Source organism: Castanea sativa, chromosome 9 (genome assembly GCF_040712315.1).
Source record: "Castanea sativa cultivar Marrone di Chiusa Pesio chromosome 9, ASM4071231v1".
Classification (NCBI taxonomy): Eukaryota; Viridiplantae; Streptophyta; class Magnoliopsida; order Fagales; family Fagaceae; genus Castanea; species Castanea sativa.
Genome location: NC_134021.1, coordinates 6,156,761 through 6,172,582, shown reverse-complemented (window position 1 = coordinate 6,172,582; position 15,822 = coordinate 6,156,761).

Sequence of the window (15,822 nt, the reverse complement as noted above, 5' to 3'; positions counted from 1 at the left end):
ATTTTATGCACCATATTCTAGCTTGGCTAATATGATTAAACTCTTGTAAGCACAGTACACGTAAGCATGACATATAGGAGTGTGTAATACGCATACTGCACACATCACTAGACAATTGACGTGCATGTCAAAATTAAGGATCAGTGCAGTGATTGATTTGGTAACTATACACAATTATTATTAATATGAAGTAGGGCTGTCAAAGAAATAAGGATTATTCAAACAAGAAAGTATAAGTTAACAAACAATTTGACAACAAATTTCATACTTGAGCCTGTAATTAGTGTGCTATAAAGTGATGATAGCAGTGATTTCATTTGAAAATAACATTGTCACCAATTATACTCTATAAGCTTAGTAAGTTGTGAAAAAAATTGTAAAATTTATTGTGTCGGTAGCATTGCTCTTATGCAAAAAATCGCTGTTTAGATACTAAAAAACATATATCCTTAATTAATAACGAAGTTACATGTATAGTTAGGTAAAGATAATGAAGTTACATGACTATGGAATATAAGAATACAGAGCTCATCTACTTATATTGTTAACCTATCCATTTGTTTAAAGAGCCACAACAACCCTAGTTGTTATTAATTCCCTGTTCAAGTTTCAACTATTTGATTGTTGCCTGTTCAAGAGTGATACATTACATATGCAGTAGAATAAATAATCCCTTGGACGGTAATACACTAACCTGGCTGGTTTATGAACTTTTCAAAAGATCAAGCTTAAAAGTCTAATGTGACGACTTAAGGTTACAAGGGAAATAGACAAATTTCTACCAATAAATTTGAAGCGGTAGACAATTAAGATCCCCACACTTGCTTTTAGTCCTTTCACGATTTATCTATTGCATTAATGGTGTTAGCGACTTTTTTTTTTGCATTTGCTAACATACATTTGTGGCTGTCATAGCCATTAAATCATTTATGCTTTTAAAATTGATTGAGCATGAAACCCAATTTCTTTAACATTTTTATTGGAGAAAAATATATAAATGGTCACATTTAAAATAAAAAAAAAAAAAATTCCATTGGTGCATCGTTTACTCAATTGAAAAAGAAGTATGGTTGGGAATCGTCAACAAACACAGATCTAACTTAAGAAATGATTTTTGTAAAGTCACTAGAAATAATTAATTATGGGAGTAGAAATTTTTGAACTTAAGGGACAGAGGTCAAAACATCCTGCTTACAGCCTTGGAAGAAAAGCATGACAGACAGCAAAGCACCAAGCACATTTCAATAACTTATATTAAGATTGTTGAAAAATTGAATCGATGTGACACTTTTTTGTTTGTGTCACCCTCAAGAAAATTTAAAAAATATGGTATAATTGGCCATTTCATTTTACATTGCAATTTCTTCTTTGGACCACAATCAACTTTACTAGAAATTTCTATGTATGGTGGGAAATACGTGAATCATAATCATTTATATATATAAACCTTTAGGTCAGCGATGATATTTTACTTCTTCTAAAAAAGTATTTAGATGGGCCCAAATAAAGTTAATAATCTCTAAATAGCCTCCCTCATGTTTTGCTTTTCTCCATCAAAAAGCAAAAGGCTTGGAGATTACAATTTGCCTATTATGCAATGCTTATGTCCAAATACATTTTCACGTGGTTTCCTGTGTCATAATCAAGAAAAAAGCAGTAACCAATGAGCTATAGGTATATACAACCTGCACGACAAAGGTGAATATGATGCCCAAATGCTAGACCAACAATAATAATATTTTTTTAATATAAACTTACTTTTCTCGGAAGGTACTACAGATTAATTTGGTTCATTTGAAAATCAAATAATACTTATCTTATGAAATCCAACAGTGAAACCTAATGATCATAAGCTTGAATCAATTAGGCCAAAGGGATATATATGAACACACACACATGCATACATTTTTATATAGTTTTATATTAAATATAGGTAGCTTAAATTTATGAAATCTTCATGGGTATAATAATGAGGGAAGGAAAGAGAGTGGGAAAAGCCATGAATTTTCAAGGAATTCAATCCCTTTCATTTATGAGGCTCAAAGGGGAAGGTAATTAACTAATTATGTGGAAAATTTATGGATCAAAGACCGACACAATAAAATTACAATTATTATATGGTACTTGAACTCACCAACTAATGCAGCCGATTGGTCCACATCTAGTTTTCTCAATATTCATTGAATCATACATCGACAGTTATAGATTATTATAGATATTGATAGACACGTATATGACCAGAAATTTGTTGCATTAAGTGTCTTCTTTTATATGGGTAAATACAGTTTACATACATGAAAAAATCCTTTATTCTTAGTTCATACCATCAATCTATCTAAAAGAACACTAAACAAGTAGTTTTCTCCTTTTGGCTAAAAACAACGTCCCCGACCATACTAGGTTCAACTACGATGACGGCAAAAAAAAAGAAGCTAATCAAAACACGTCTCTCATAGGCCTAAAGAGTAAAGACCCTTCTTCCTCTCCGTCTTCTTTTTTTTTTTTTTTTGCTGGTCCAACCTAATAATCTATGAATATGATTAAGCAAACTCCAAATTCAACATATGAAAAATCTGGTCGTCTTCGGGCATTGAATTAGGGAAAAATCTTGAAGCAGATGTAACTTCTAATTGAACCAATGTGTGAATACCAGTACTACTCTTCAATAAGTGTCCCCCCTATAGCATGATGAAGGACCATATTGACAACCTGCCTATATATATATATAACCTTATCAATGTCTAAATTCGTGACCAGTCTCTTCTGCTAGTCAAAGAAATTGAAAGCTGTGCACATTGAAGCCATTATTGAATGCCAAACTTTAGTATTAGACTAGGATATCTAGACCTATCAAACAAGTCAGGTTGAACAAGCTCAGGTTCGACCCAGTTGAGTATGAGTAAAAAAAACTTAATTGTTATGTTAAAATGGATTGTTATTCATATAACCCTTACGGTCTTTAACGCGTAGAGTCAACATCGTATGGCTCGTATTTTATTCACGTACCTAAAAAATAATTTTAAAATATATATTTTAAAAAAATTTCCCTATTTTTTTCTATGCAAATAAAAGAATAAAGAAAAACTAAAACATAAAAATTGAATAATACATAAATCCTTAAGTTTGTAGTCCAATAATTAATTTTAATAGTTTGCTAGTCCATTAATTCCTCAAAATAAGAAAAGAAAATGCATATAAATGCTACCTAAAATATGAAATAAAGTTAAATCACTTATAAAAATAACAAAGTGCAAATTTGGATTAATATTTTGTTGAAAATATAATTGCTAAAAATTGGCAAAAGTAGAGTGGTACTTAAAATAGATATGAGTTTTTAAAATGTTGTACATAAACAAATAAACTAAAAAGAAAAAAAAAACTAATATCATTAGAACTTTTATCTATGAGGTAAAAAACCTAATATAACATTATTATATATGTGTACATTCAAAATGAGTCAATAAATAAGTTTTTTAAAAAAAAGTATTTTAAAATTTATAACATGAATAAGTCGGACCAAGTTAGGTCCGAATTTGACTCGATTGAGTCAGGTTAAATTAAATCAGGTATGAGTTAAACTAAAATGAGTTACCATTTCTATTATTCATACCACTTTTTGTGTGGGTTTCAATAGATTAACGTATTTGAGTCCAATTTTTCCAAGTTTGAGTATGTTTATGTAATGTACATGTGGAGGCACAACTCGGTTAATGGGCTCACTATCTATTTGGGCTCACAATCTATTTATTGTAGTGGGTATATGGATATCATACAATGAGAAGCTCCTAAAAGCGAAAGCCCGTACGTAAGGTGCAATTAACTGGTCCTCCCGAGCAAGCTTGCTCTTAGTTTCTCCTCTTCTTTGTTTTAATTCTCTCGTTTCTTTCTCTTTAGTGTCTAATCCCTTCTCTTTCATTTTCCTACCATTTATAGGCTTTCTAAGTGGGTAAGTAATGATCACTTTCCATGATTTTTCGTGCAGGTGGGGCCCTACAGGTTTATTCCTGACAAGAAGGGGCCCCACTTTGGAAATAGGTGCCGCAGTTTAGGGACTTGCAATAGATATCGAACGCTGCTTGATGGCGACCTCTCCTAAGGCATTACCAAGGTACTGCGGAGCAGGGCCCGAGCTATATCAGACCCTGAGAATGAGAAAACCCATAGTTATCTTTGTCGAGCATCATGGACTGGATTTGATGAAGGACATTTATCCAAACTGTGGCCCATGGGCTTCCTAACAACGGGCCGATAACTGTACAATAGCCCCCCTTTGATTCCTTCCCATATCTCGGGGATGGAATCAAGGATCATTATTGGCTAAACGATTGCTTGGGCAATTTAATTGTCAGTCATTAATTATAGACAAAATAGCCTGTGCCTTTGGCACGCAGAGCAACAAGATGTCAAATCAGATGGTCATCATTGTTTAACGGTTCTTGACCGAGGCTATGCATGCAATAGTTACAAAAAGCAGAGTTAATACTTTTCCCGCTTAACCCATTTAATGCTTCTATAGGTACCCCTTATAAATTAAATTTCTCTCTCTCTCTCTCTGAACATTGCTTACTTCTCTCCTTTCCATTTCAGCACTCAAATTCCTCGAGCACCTCTTCTTCCTGAGATCATTTTTCTTAGCGTATTACTGTAAGTTCCCTATTCTTTACTCTCTCATTTAAATTCTCCTCACATTTCCTTATAGACAAATGGGTTTTGCATACCTTTTTAGAACCGAGGCTGCTTTAGCAACCTTTAGGGCTAGATTCGATGTTCCATTAGACGTAGATATAGAGTACTGCCATGAAGGCAATATAGAGAATGATAGGCATCCCCGGATAGTGTTTTTTTTTTTTTTTTTCCTTTGATGGCTATTTTAGAGGAAGGGTTAGATTTCTTGTGAATCCCTTATTGCTTAGAACCTATAGTTTCTAAGGTCTTTGCCTCGACCAACTTTCACCAAATTTCTACAGAGTGTTGAGTTCCGTGAGTTGGCTCAACCATCTGTATGGCCTATGCCTTGACCATTATGATATCAACTTTATGTACAACATGTGTGGTAACACCCTTTCGGGGTACTACCTAAAAGTCCGAGACACTGTAGATCGACTTATATTGTGCCTCCCCGACTTTAACAGGAACTCGGCTGGAAAGGATGTCAAAGTGAGTGGAAATTGGTTTGCTGGCGAACACACCTACCTGACCTCACCCTAGGAAATTGGTCGATATCCCTTTCTTTTATTCTCCCTATTCTCTCTTTTTCTCTTTCCCCTTTTTTTATTTTATTTTCTACGTAGGTCATTATTGCTCAGCACTATTCTGCTAGTGCTTCTAGAAGATTCCTTCCACTTCTTGTTTTATTCCACTGTATCATACATTAATATTTTACACTTCTTTCTAACAGAACGTATTTCTTTGTCCATGCAGAAACCAAAAGTCTTAAGTGTGACCTGAACACCGCACATTCCTGGGACTTGAACTTTGTGCTGCAGTCAAAGATTTTTGCTCACTTTGACAGCCAACTGATTGCATTCCACCTCATTTTTAACTGCGTCCTTTCATACACCAATTACCAAGACCCCGTGCAAGCTCTTATACTCGACAGTTCTTTGCTATCCTACATCGATGTTCACCTTCACAACTTTCTTTTGAAAGGCTTGACGCTTGGTGAAGCTCGGTGACTCAGTCCTCGACAGGTAAGAGAGGGATCACTACTTCTGGTGAGGGACGGTTCGGCTTACCGAGTATTTCATGGCTGAGTTGAACATATCTATATTGAGGAACCAGCCGTAGCAGATCCAATCGAGGGACCAATTGTAGTAGAGCCCGTTGACTCCTTGTCTAAAGAGACAAAATTCGAGGGGTCATCAGTCGAGATGGTGGTTAGAAGGAAGATGACAGTTGACTGTTTTCTACCCAGGGGACGGTCATCTCCTCAGCAACATGCTCTTCCTCCCCCCAGCTCCCCGTGGACGCAAAAGGCCATGGGACACATTTGAATCCACCGAGTGCCCCACTAAAGCGCCCTCAGGCCCCCCTCCAGTCCAGAGCTAACTTCCCGGCGCTTGTATCCCTAGCATTTCCCAATGCCCTACACAACACCAAGTCTCCAGCACTGAATTCCCTCGATCTCAACCCTTTGTCATACCTTTGAACCATATTTTATTGATAATTTGCTAACCGAATAGTTACCATCTTTCGGCGTTCTTCAAGCGGATCCAGTTGCTTAGTCATTAACTCATCGTTGATGGCTGGAGAGAAATTTGAGACTCTCATACTAAACATGCTTATCTCCACAAAATAAGAAAAGAAAATGCATATACATGCTACCTAAAACATGAAATAAAGTTAAATCACTTATAAAAATAACAAAGTGCAAATTTGGATTTATATTTTGTTGAAAATATAATTGCTAAAAATTGGCAAAAGTAGAGTTGTACTTAAAATAAACATATGAGTCTTTAAAATGTTGTACATAAACAAATAAACTAAAAAGAAAAGAAACTTGTAAGTGCACAATTGCGCCTGGACCCAAAGATAGACATGGGCTCAGGCCCAATGAGCCTTAAACAAGAAGATTTGTAGAGTGTGGATTTGAAATCTAGTTTGGGGATACTGGACACTTGATAAGCAGGCTAGAATGCCACAATCTTTGCAAATGATAAACAAATATGACAAGGGAACCTCCTCGGACGTAAGCCGATGACGATTTGTATATTGCTTCTCTTTTATGCCAAAAATTACAGTTCTTAGTTTCTTTTTTGCTAACTGACCGATCTCCCTTTTCTTTTTTCCTTTCTCCCCTTAAATATTCTTCTTCTTCCTTCCTACATCCACGTGTCTCACAAATCTTATCCTTCGGTGTCCTCCTTCTACCACCTTCTTTAAGTCTTCAAATAGTAGCAGGAAAGTTTACTTCTACTGTTCAGGGGTCATTTCCCCATTAATGCAGCCAGGGAGGTAGGTGCAGGGTCTTTAATGTGGAGGTAGCAGCCTTTTTCCCAGATATTTCTATCACGCCGTTGCTTCTAGAGGGTACTTGGATCCCCCTTTTACTCAATAGTTTTTCCAGAACTCTGCTTTTAATCTTCTTGGCAAATCCCAGGGTGTGCACCGGGCCCATCCGAGGAGACATTCATCCTCAGACGGTTCCTCGGATGTCTGTAGTGTAGGCTGACTCATGGGCTTAGAGGCCCAATGACAAAAACAAACTGGTACCAATTGATCAAGCCTACAACCCATTTGTTCATTTTATAAATCTTACCCCCCACAATAGCCCCTCAAAACTTTATTTTTCCCCCATTCGAGGAGAGAAATAGAGTTTTAATCCGACCAAAATACCTCCCACACGTTTTGTATATCGCCACGCGTGTGGGGGTCCTTACATTTCCCAGAAAATGTCGTTTGGCGCTTTGAATCTCGGAACGCGCGCATTTATGACCGCAAGTTACACCATGTTTCCCACGTTTAACGGTGAGATGAACATCTAAGGGTCCAGGTTCCCCCCTGAAAATTTGAGCGGGACAAATCTAATTTCGAAGTCGCCTCCCGCACGTCAAAACACTTGGGAACCCGCGCCTCCATTCATTTCTTCAGAATTCAATCATATCAAAGCATCAGTCGTAACCATTTCTCTCCAGAAACTCGTGAAGACTTGCATAATCAAACCCCATCAGTTCTTGCTTCCTTTGCTCCTCCCTTCTTGGATTCTGTCCTCGGCTCCACTTTTAACTTCTTTTCTTCTCAAAACTTGCATCTTCACCTCTCCTACATGGGTAGGTTCAAGTGCCTAGTAGATACCGACGCTGGTATGGAAGGGTTTAGAGCCAAATACCAGATTCCTAATGACATAGGTCTAAAATACTGCCCAGTAGAAGCCGTAGGAGGCTCTAGAAAAACGGGGGAAGTCATCATTCCTATGATTGCCTTCATAGAAGGTGGAATGACTCTCCCCATGGAAAGTGTGACTAGGGAATACCTCCGCAACCATAGGTTATGCCCAGATCAGTGCGCACCAAATGTGTTTAGGGTCTTAGGAAGTGTCGATGCTCTAAATGAGCAGATGGACTTGAACCTCACATGGCACGATGTTGCCTTCATGTACGAATGCCACAAACTTAAAAACGTAGGTTATTATATTAAGTCATGGTCTAGTGTAGTTAGGTTGATCTCGTGTCTGCCCAAATCCAACAAAGGCATGAAGGACGACTACCTCATCGCCTCAGGGAACTGGTATGATGGTCCCCACTGTCCAGTCGAATGGGGAGATCCAGGTGTGACTTCTTAGGAATTAGATTTACTAACCCCTAATTCAATCCCACTACCTTTACCATTTTTCAACTTTTATTGCACATTGTTTCCCTTTTCTTTGATGTTTATCACCAGTCTGACCGTGTCCTTCTCGGATGTCTTTTCTCACAGATAAACAGCACGTACGCCCGCGTCTGAGCTTTTGCACCGTTGTTGACCTAAACTGTGTTCTCCGCTCAGAAGTCTTTGTGAGTGAAGACTTACAAGTAAGATCGGCTCATTTGATATTAGGATACGATCCTATATCAACGGACTTCTAGGAGATAGAAAACGCGATTATCACGGGGGACAGGCGACGCAGGAGGATACACGTAGCAAGGCCGCATTTTCTCTCCCACCACGATATTCCCGACGAACCCAATACCATCCTATACACACGGCCTATTGCGGCAGTTCCACTCTCTGCGCACTCCCAAACGACCGCCGTCCCGAAAGAACAAGCCTCCACACCGCACTTGTTGGACGAGGAGATAGACCAGTTCCAACTTGAGGACATTGAAAGGCCCCGAGGGAACTCGTTTGTCGTACTCTCAGACGAGGAGGATGAGCCCGCTGAGGCTTCTGGGATCGTAGGTCTAATAGTTGCTCGCCCTAACTCCAGCTCTGAAGAGGAAGAGATGGACGTACTTAAAGGGCTAATGCAGAAGAGGGGCGAGAGAGTCGCCAAAAAAGGAGCAGGTGGATCCCAGGTTCCTCCATCCTTGCCCCCACCCCCTCCTCCATCCGACCCTAAGCCTCCTATTGCGGAGCCCCAGAAGAAGAGGAAGGGCGAGGTCGAGGAGGCTGATGGGGAGAGACAAAAAAAGCAAAAACAACAACAACAACAACAACAACAAAAACCCCCACAGCAAAGACTTGACAAGGGCAAGGGGTGTGCCTCGTCAGTGGAGAGTGGGGAGATCAAGGATCTTGCCGAAGTGCGCCGTGCACCGGCTAACTGGTCTCCCGAGCTTAAGCTGGACGGGGCATCCATCTCTAGCCAGTCCAACATCAGGATGTTCCAACAAGGCCATGCCCTCCACCTGGCCGATGCCTTGGAACGTCCTCTGTTGCTGCCCAAGGGCATGGAAGCCTTGGAAAAAATGAACCAGTCCCACCCATTCCTTTCGCTAAAAAGGGACTTGGCCCTGGTAAGTTTTCAATCTTATCTTCACTTTACTTTTTCACCGTATCTAACTGTTAGGAGACATTTTTATGTGTTTGACATTTTGATGTTTTGTCACAGGCCATCCAAGAAGTCTTTGCCGCCGAGAAGTTCGTGGAGGATTCTCAGAAGAAGGCAGGACTAGAGCTGGAGGTTCGGTTGGAGACCGAGAAGTCCCTAGGCCAGGCCCTTGCAACAAATGAGAAGCTCACCACACAGCTGGCAGAGCTAAAAAGGGAAAAGGATGGTACCCAGGCCAGCCTGAAGACGACAAAGACCCAGGTGGAGGGGCAACGCAAGCTTCTTCGTCATAAGGATGAAGAGTTATCCAAGACCTAAAAGGAGAACTCCGACTTGAGGAAGAAGCTTGCAAAGATGAAGGACGAGGCCCGCGCCTTCAAGGACTCGCTGGAGGCAGCGAAGAAGGCTGCTTACAAGGAAGGGGCAGCTGCGACAGAGGACCAGTTGACAGAAGAATTCATCGCATTATGCCGGGAATACTGCCAGCAAGTTTGGGGTGAGGCCCTAAACGTAGCAGGGGTTCCTCCAGCTTCCGAGCTGAGGAGGCCTGAAAATGTTTGGCTTCCCCTAGACATATAGGTGATAAAAGAGCTTCCTCCTGTTGCCCCTGCCCCTGAGACGACTTCTTCCATGCCTCTCCCAGTGATCCCAGAGCCCATTCCTGCTCCTACAGAACATATAAGTTCCAATAAAGAGAAGGAACAGGGTGAAGGTGCCGAGAAGGTAGCAAGCCAAGGCGCCGAGCCCATCGTCCTTCCATCAACTGCAGCGAACAAAGGAAAACAAGTCCTGTCTTCCTTTGAAGTGGAACTAAAAAGCACCGAGGCCACCAGTACTTCCTAGCAAGACCCTTTCCAAAAGCTTTGGGCCGAACCTAGGACTTTTTTTTTTTTGTAATTAAGATTTTCTTTGTAATGTATACCAAAAACAATTAATGAAAATCTATCTTGTTTGATCTTTATTTGAATTGTATTTATTTTACTTTCGTTTTTACCATAAGAGCTCTCATTAGCACACAATGAAAGAATGAATGGAATAACTAACTCCACTTCCAATAGTTGAATTATCATAGCTTTAAACAATAGTACATATGCTTAACTTGTGCTTTACAAATTACAATTTAAGAGTATAACATGTGCGACGCAATGATAACGCTTAAGAGGCTGACTTAGAAATCAACTTGAGGCACGAAGTGATCAAGAATACTTCATCAAAAGCTCAACATTCACACGACATGAATTTTTGCTAGCATTTCTGAACTAAAGTGTTCAAGAACCTGACATGAACAAACTTTGTTCTGATGGTAAGTACGACAACAATTTGCACAAGGCATATAGGCCGAGAACCGCGCATATCAATATAATACTTAGAATTTGTAACTTGGAATGTTAACTTCGCCGAGGTATGGGGTCCGAGGACCCTACATTGCCAATTTTCTGTTTGATACTTAATAATAGTAACTTAAGATGTTAATTTTCCCAAAGTAGAAGGTCTGTGGACCGACATAACTAAGGTTCTGTTTAACAAACGATGAGATATCAATTTTCACAAGGTATATGGTATGAGGACCATCCATGACCAAGTTTCTGTTTGATACTTAATAATAGTAACTTAAGATGTTAATTTCCTCAAAGTAGAAGGCCTGTGGACCGACATAACTAAGGTTCTGTTTAACAAACGATGAGATATCAATTTCCACAAGGTATGTGGTTCGAGGACCATCCATGACCAAGTTTCTGTTTGATACTTAATAATAGTAACTTAAGATGTTAATTTCGCCAAAGTAAAAGGACTGTGGACCGACACAACTAAGGTTCTGTTTAACAAATGATGAGATATCAATTTCCACAAGGTATGTGGTCCGAGGACTATCCCTGACCAAGTTTCTGTTTGATACTTAATAATAGTAACTTAAGATGTTAATTTCCCCAAAGTAGAAGATCTGTGGACCGACATAACTAAGGTTCTGTTTAACAAATGATGAGATATCAATTTCCACAAGGTATGTGGTCCGAGGACCATCCATGACCAAGTTTCTGTTTGATACTTAATAATATATCAATTTTCACAAGGTATGTGGTCCAAGGACCATGCATCACCAAGTTTCTGTTTGATACTTAATAATAGTAACTTAAGATGTTAATTTCTCCAAAGTAGAAGGTCTGTGGACCCGGCATAACTAAGGTTCTGTTTAACAAATGATGAGATATCAATTTTCACAAGGTATGTGGTCCGACGACCATCCATGACCAAATTTCTGTTTGATACTTAATAATATATCAATTTTCACAAGGTATGTGGTCCGAGGACCATGCATCACCAAGTTTCTGTTTGATATTTTAGAAGTTGTAACTTATAAGCCCAAATACATTCATAATTTAAACCACTAACGACAAAAGTGCCTTTTATTAATAATAATACTTTCGAAGGTTGTTTACATTCCACGGGCGTTGTACAACTTTTTCATCTAGATCAGCTAGCCGATATGACTCTATGCCTGCTACAGAAATGATCCGATATGGTCCTTCCCAATTTGGTCCTAACTTTCCCCAAGCTGGGTTTTTAGCAGTACCCACAACTTTTCTCAACACCAGATCCCTAGGCGCTAGCGGCCTTAGCATTATGTGGGCGTCATACCCTCATTTAAGCTTCTGCTGATAATAGGCCATTTGGACCATGGCGGCCTCTTACCGTTCCTTAACCAAATCAAGGCTTTTCTCCAGGAGGTCGTCATTACCTTTTGGACTAAAAGAACTCGTCCTTAGCGTTGGGAAACCAAATTCCAAAGGTATTACTGCCTCGGCCCTGTAGGTCATAGAGAACAGTGTCTCTCTAGTGGATCTGCGTGGCGTAGTTCGATACGTCCATAAAACATGTGGTAGCTCTTCTACCCATCTGCCCTTCGCGTCATCCAGCCTCTTCTTGAGTCCACTGACTATAACCTTGTTAACGGCCTCGGCCTGCCCATTTTCCTGAGGATAAGCTGGGGTAGAGGATCTGTTTATGATGCCCATGTCACTACAATACTTCCTAAAAGCTTTACTATCAAATTGAACGCCATTTTCCGAAATGAGTGTGTATGGAACTCCAAACCTAGTGATGATATTCTTCCAAATAAACTTCTTGGAGTCGATGTCTCTAATATTTGCTAAGGGCTCAGTCTCGACCCACTTGGTGAAGTAGTCGGTTCCCACGAGTAGCCACCTTTTGTTTCCTACAGCCCTCGGAAAAGACCCTACTATGTCCAATCCCCATTGAGTGAAAGGCCAAGGACTGGATAGCTCCCCCAGGCTGATGAATGTTAGGAGCGAACCTTTGGCACTAGTCACACTTTCTTGCATAGTCCTGAGCTTCCCTCTGCATATTGGGCCACCAATATCCCTGAGTCAGGGCCCTATGGGCTAAGGACCTTCTCCCAGTATGGCTTCCGCAAATTCCCTCATTCAGTTCTTCCAAAAGTGTCTCCGTTGACTCGGGGTGTACACACTATAAGTATGGTCTGGAGAAGGAGCGTTTATACAATTTATGATCCTCGGATAGCCAGAAACGAGGGGCCTTTCGACGGATCTTATCTGCTTCAGACTTGTCCTCTGGAAGAATGTCATTTTTCAAAAAAGATATTACAGGGTCAATCCAACTAGGCCCAGGCCTTATTAGATGGACACGGGCTGCAGTAACAGTGGTGAGAGTCGGTTCTAGCACATCCTCGACTAGGATAATCCTAGGTAGACACAGAGCCGAGGATGTTGCCAAGGTAGCCAACGAGTCTGCATGTGTATTCCCACTTCTAGAAACGTGGGAAAGGATAAAGGAATCAAATCTAGATTGTAAGCGTTTGACCTGGGTCAAGTATTCTTGCATTCTTGGATCCCTAGCCTCCATGGTCCCTGTCACTTGGCCAACCACTAACTGAGAATCCGATAACATATGAACTTTCCTTCTGCCCATGCTACGCACCATGTTCATACCGATCAAGACTGCTTCGTACTCGGCCTCGTTATTAGTCGCCGAGAATGCTAACCTCAAGGATTTTTCAAAGACAATTCCCTCAGGGGATATCAAAACAAGTCCGACACTAGACCCTCTCTGGTTAGCTGCGCCATCAACGGACACTTTCCAAATCGGAGGTCCTTTGTTCATAATCATGCCAACTGATTTTTCATCCATGGGTGATTCCTTCGCAGTTTCTTCCAACAATGGTTCAGCAAACTCCGCCACCAAATCTGCGAGAACCTGGCCCTTCACCGAGGTGCGTGGCATGTATTTGATATCAAAGGCTCTTAAAATAGTTCCCCATTTAGCCACCCTTCCAGAGTAGTCAGCACTGCGTAACACTGACTTGAGAGGCAGTTGGGTCAAAACTACAACAGTGTGGGATTGGAAATAGTGAGGAAGCTTCCGTGTGGCATGAAGTACAGCTAGAAGTGCCTTCTCCAAGAGTAGGTAACGCAGCTCGGCTTCGTTCAAGGATTTACTGACGTAGTAGACCGGTCTCTGCACACCATCGTCGTCCCTTATGAGGACCAGGCTGACCGCATGGATGGCCACTGCCAGATACGCAAATAGGATCTCATCTACCTCTGGCCGAGACATGATGGGTGGCCGGGAAAGATATTCCTTAAGCTGTTGGAAGGCTACAACGCAATCCTCAGACCACTGGAACCCTTTCCACTTATTCAACAGTTGGAAGAAAGGCCTACACCTGTTAGCTGACCAAAAGATAAACCTGCTGAGAGCAGCGATCATTCCAGTCAACTTCTGAACTTCTTTTGGATTCCGAGGTGGCTATAAACCTTGAATGGCTCTAACTTGTGCTGGGTTCACTTCTATCCCTCTATGAGTAACCATATAACCTAGGAACTTTCCGGAACCCATGCCAAAAGAACATTTTGAGGCGTTAAGGCGTAGCTTATACTTTCTAAGTACTTGAAAGGTGTCATCCAAATCTTTCACGTGCTAAGGTATTGTTTTACTCTTCACTACCATATCATCCACGTATACCTTAATGGTCTTTCCAAGTTGCAACTCAAACATTCTGGTCATCATCCTTTGGTAAGTAGTCCCAGCATTCTTCAATCCGAACGACATAACTTTGTAGTGATAGTTCCCTGTTGGAGTAATAAAAGCAGTCTTCTCCTGATCCTTCGCCGCCAATGGAATTTGATGATAACCCTGAAAGGCATCCAAAAAGCTCATCCGAGGATGTCCAACTGTGGCATCCACAAGCTGATCGATGCGTGGCATAGGGAATGAGTCTTTTAGGCAAGCTTTGTTTAAATCTGTAAAGTCCACACATACTTTCCACTTTCCATTCTTCTTTTTCACCATGATTGTATGCGCCAACCACTCTGGGTAGAAAACATCCTTTATAACCCCGACCTTCTTGAGCTTGAGCACTTCCTTTTTAACAGCCTTGGAGTGCTCTTTGGAGGAACGCAGAGGTGGCTGCCTTCTAGGAACAATAGCAGGGTTGACGTTCAAATGGTGACAAATGAAGCTTGGGTCTACCCCCGAAGCCTCATAGGGATCCCAGGCAAAGACATCAATGTTGTCCTTCAAAAACTCCAACAACTCCATCTTCTCCTGGTTCGGTAAACGTACTCCAACTTGAAAGAACCTTTCAGGGTCATCGGCTATCAGAAACTTCTCCAAGTCTTCGCATGTAGCTTCCTCTGCTGTCACCACGTCGGGCGCATCTAGAGTCGTTAATTGCTATAAGTCCACAACCGGGGCCGAGGACTCCACTTCGGCTTGATGTAGTATTGCAGCCGATATGCATTGCTTGGCCACTGATTGGCTGCCCAAATTTCTTCAATGTATTCCCTCGAAGGGAACTTTACCTTAACATGCAAGGTGGAGGAGACAACACCCAAAGCATGCAGCTAGGGCCTGGCAAGGATGGAAGTGTATGGGGAATATATATCGACCACGATAAAATCCATCTCAACCGTTTCCGAGCCAGATTGCACGGGCAACCGAATCTGTCCTTTTGGTATAACAGCCTTCCCTTCAAAACTTTTTAACGTCGAGTCGTAAAGAGTGAGGTCCTCCAATTTCAACTTCAGCCCCTTGAATAAGTCAGGCTACATAATATCTGCCCCGCTGCCCTGGTCGATTATCACCCTCCTGACGACATAATTCCCTATCCTCAAAGTGACTACCAAGGCATCATCATGGGGTTGGATGGTCCCAACCTTGTCCTCCTCTGAAAACCCCAAAACGGGCAAATTCACTTTCAGCCTCTTCGGTTTCACGCCTGACTCCTCGGCCTGGGAGTGTGAAACTGCCATCACTCTGGTTGGACATGAACCGGTCCTACCAAGTGCAGCGAAGATAACGTTTATCGTTCCCAA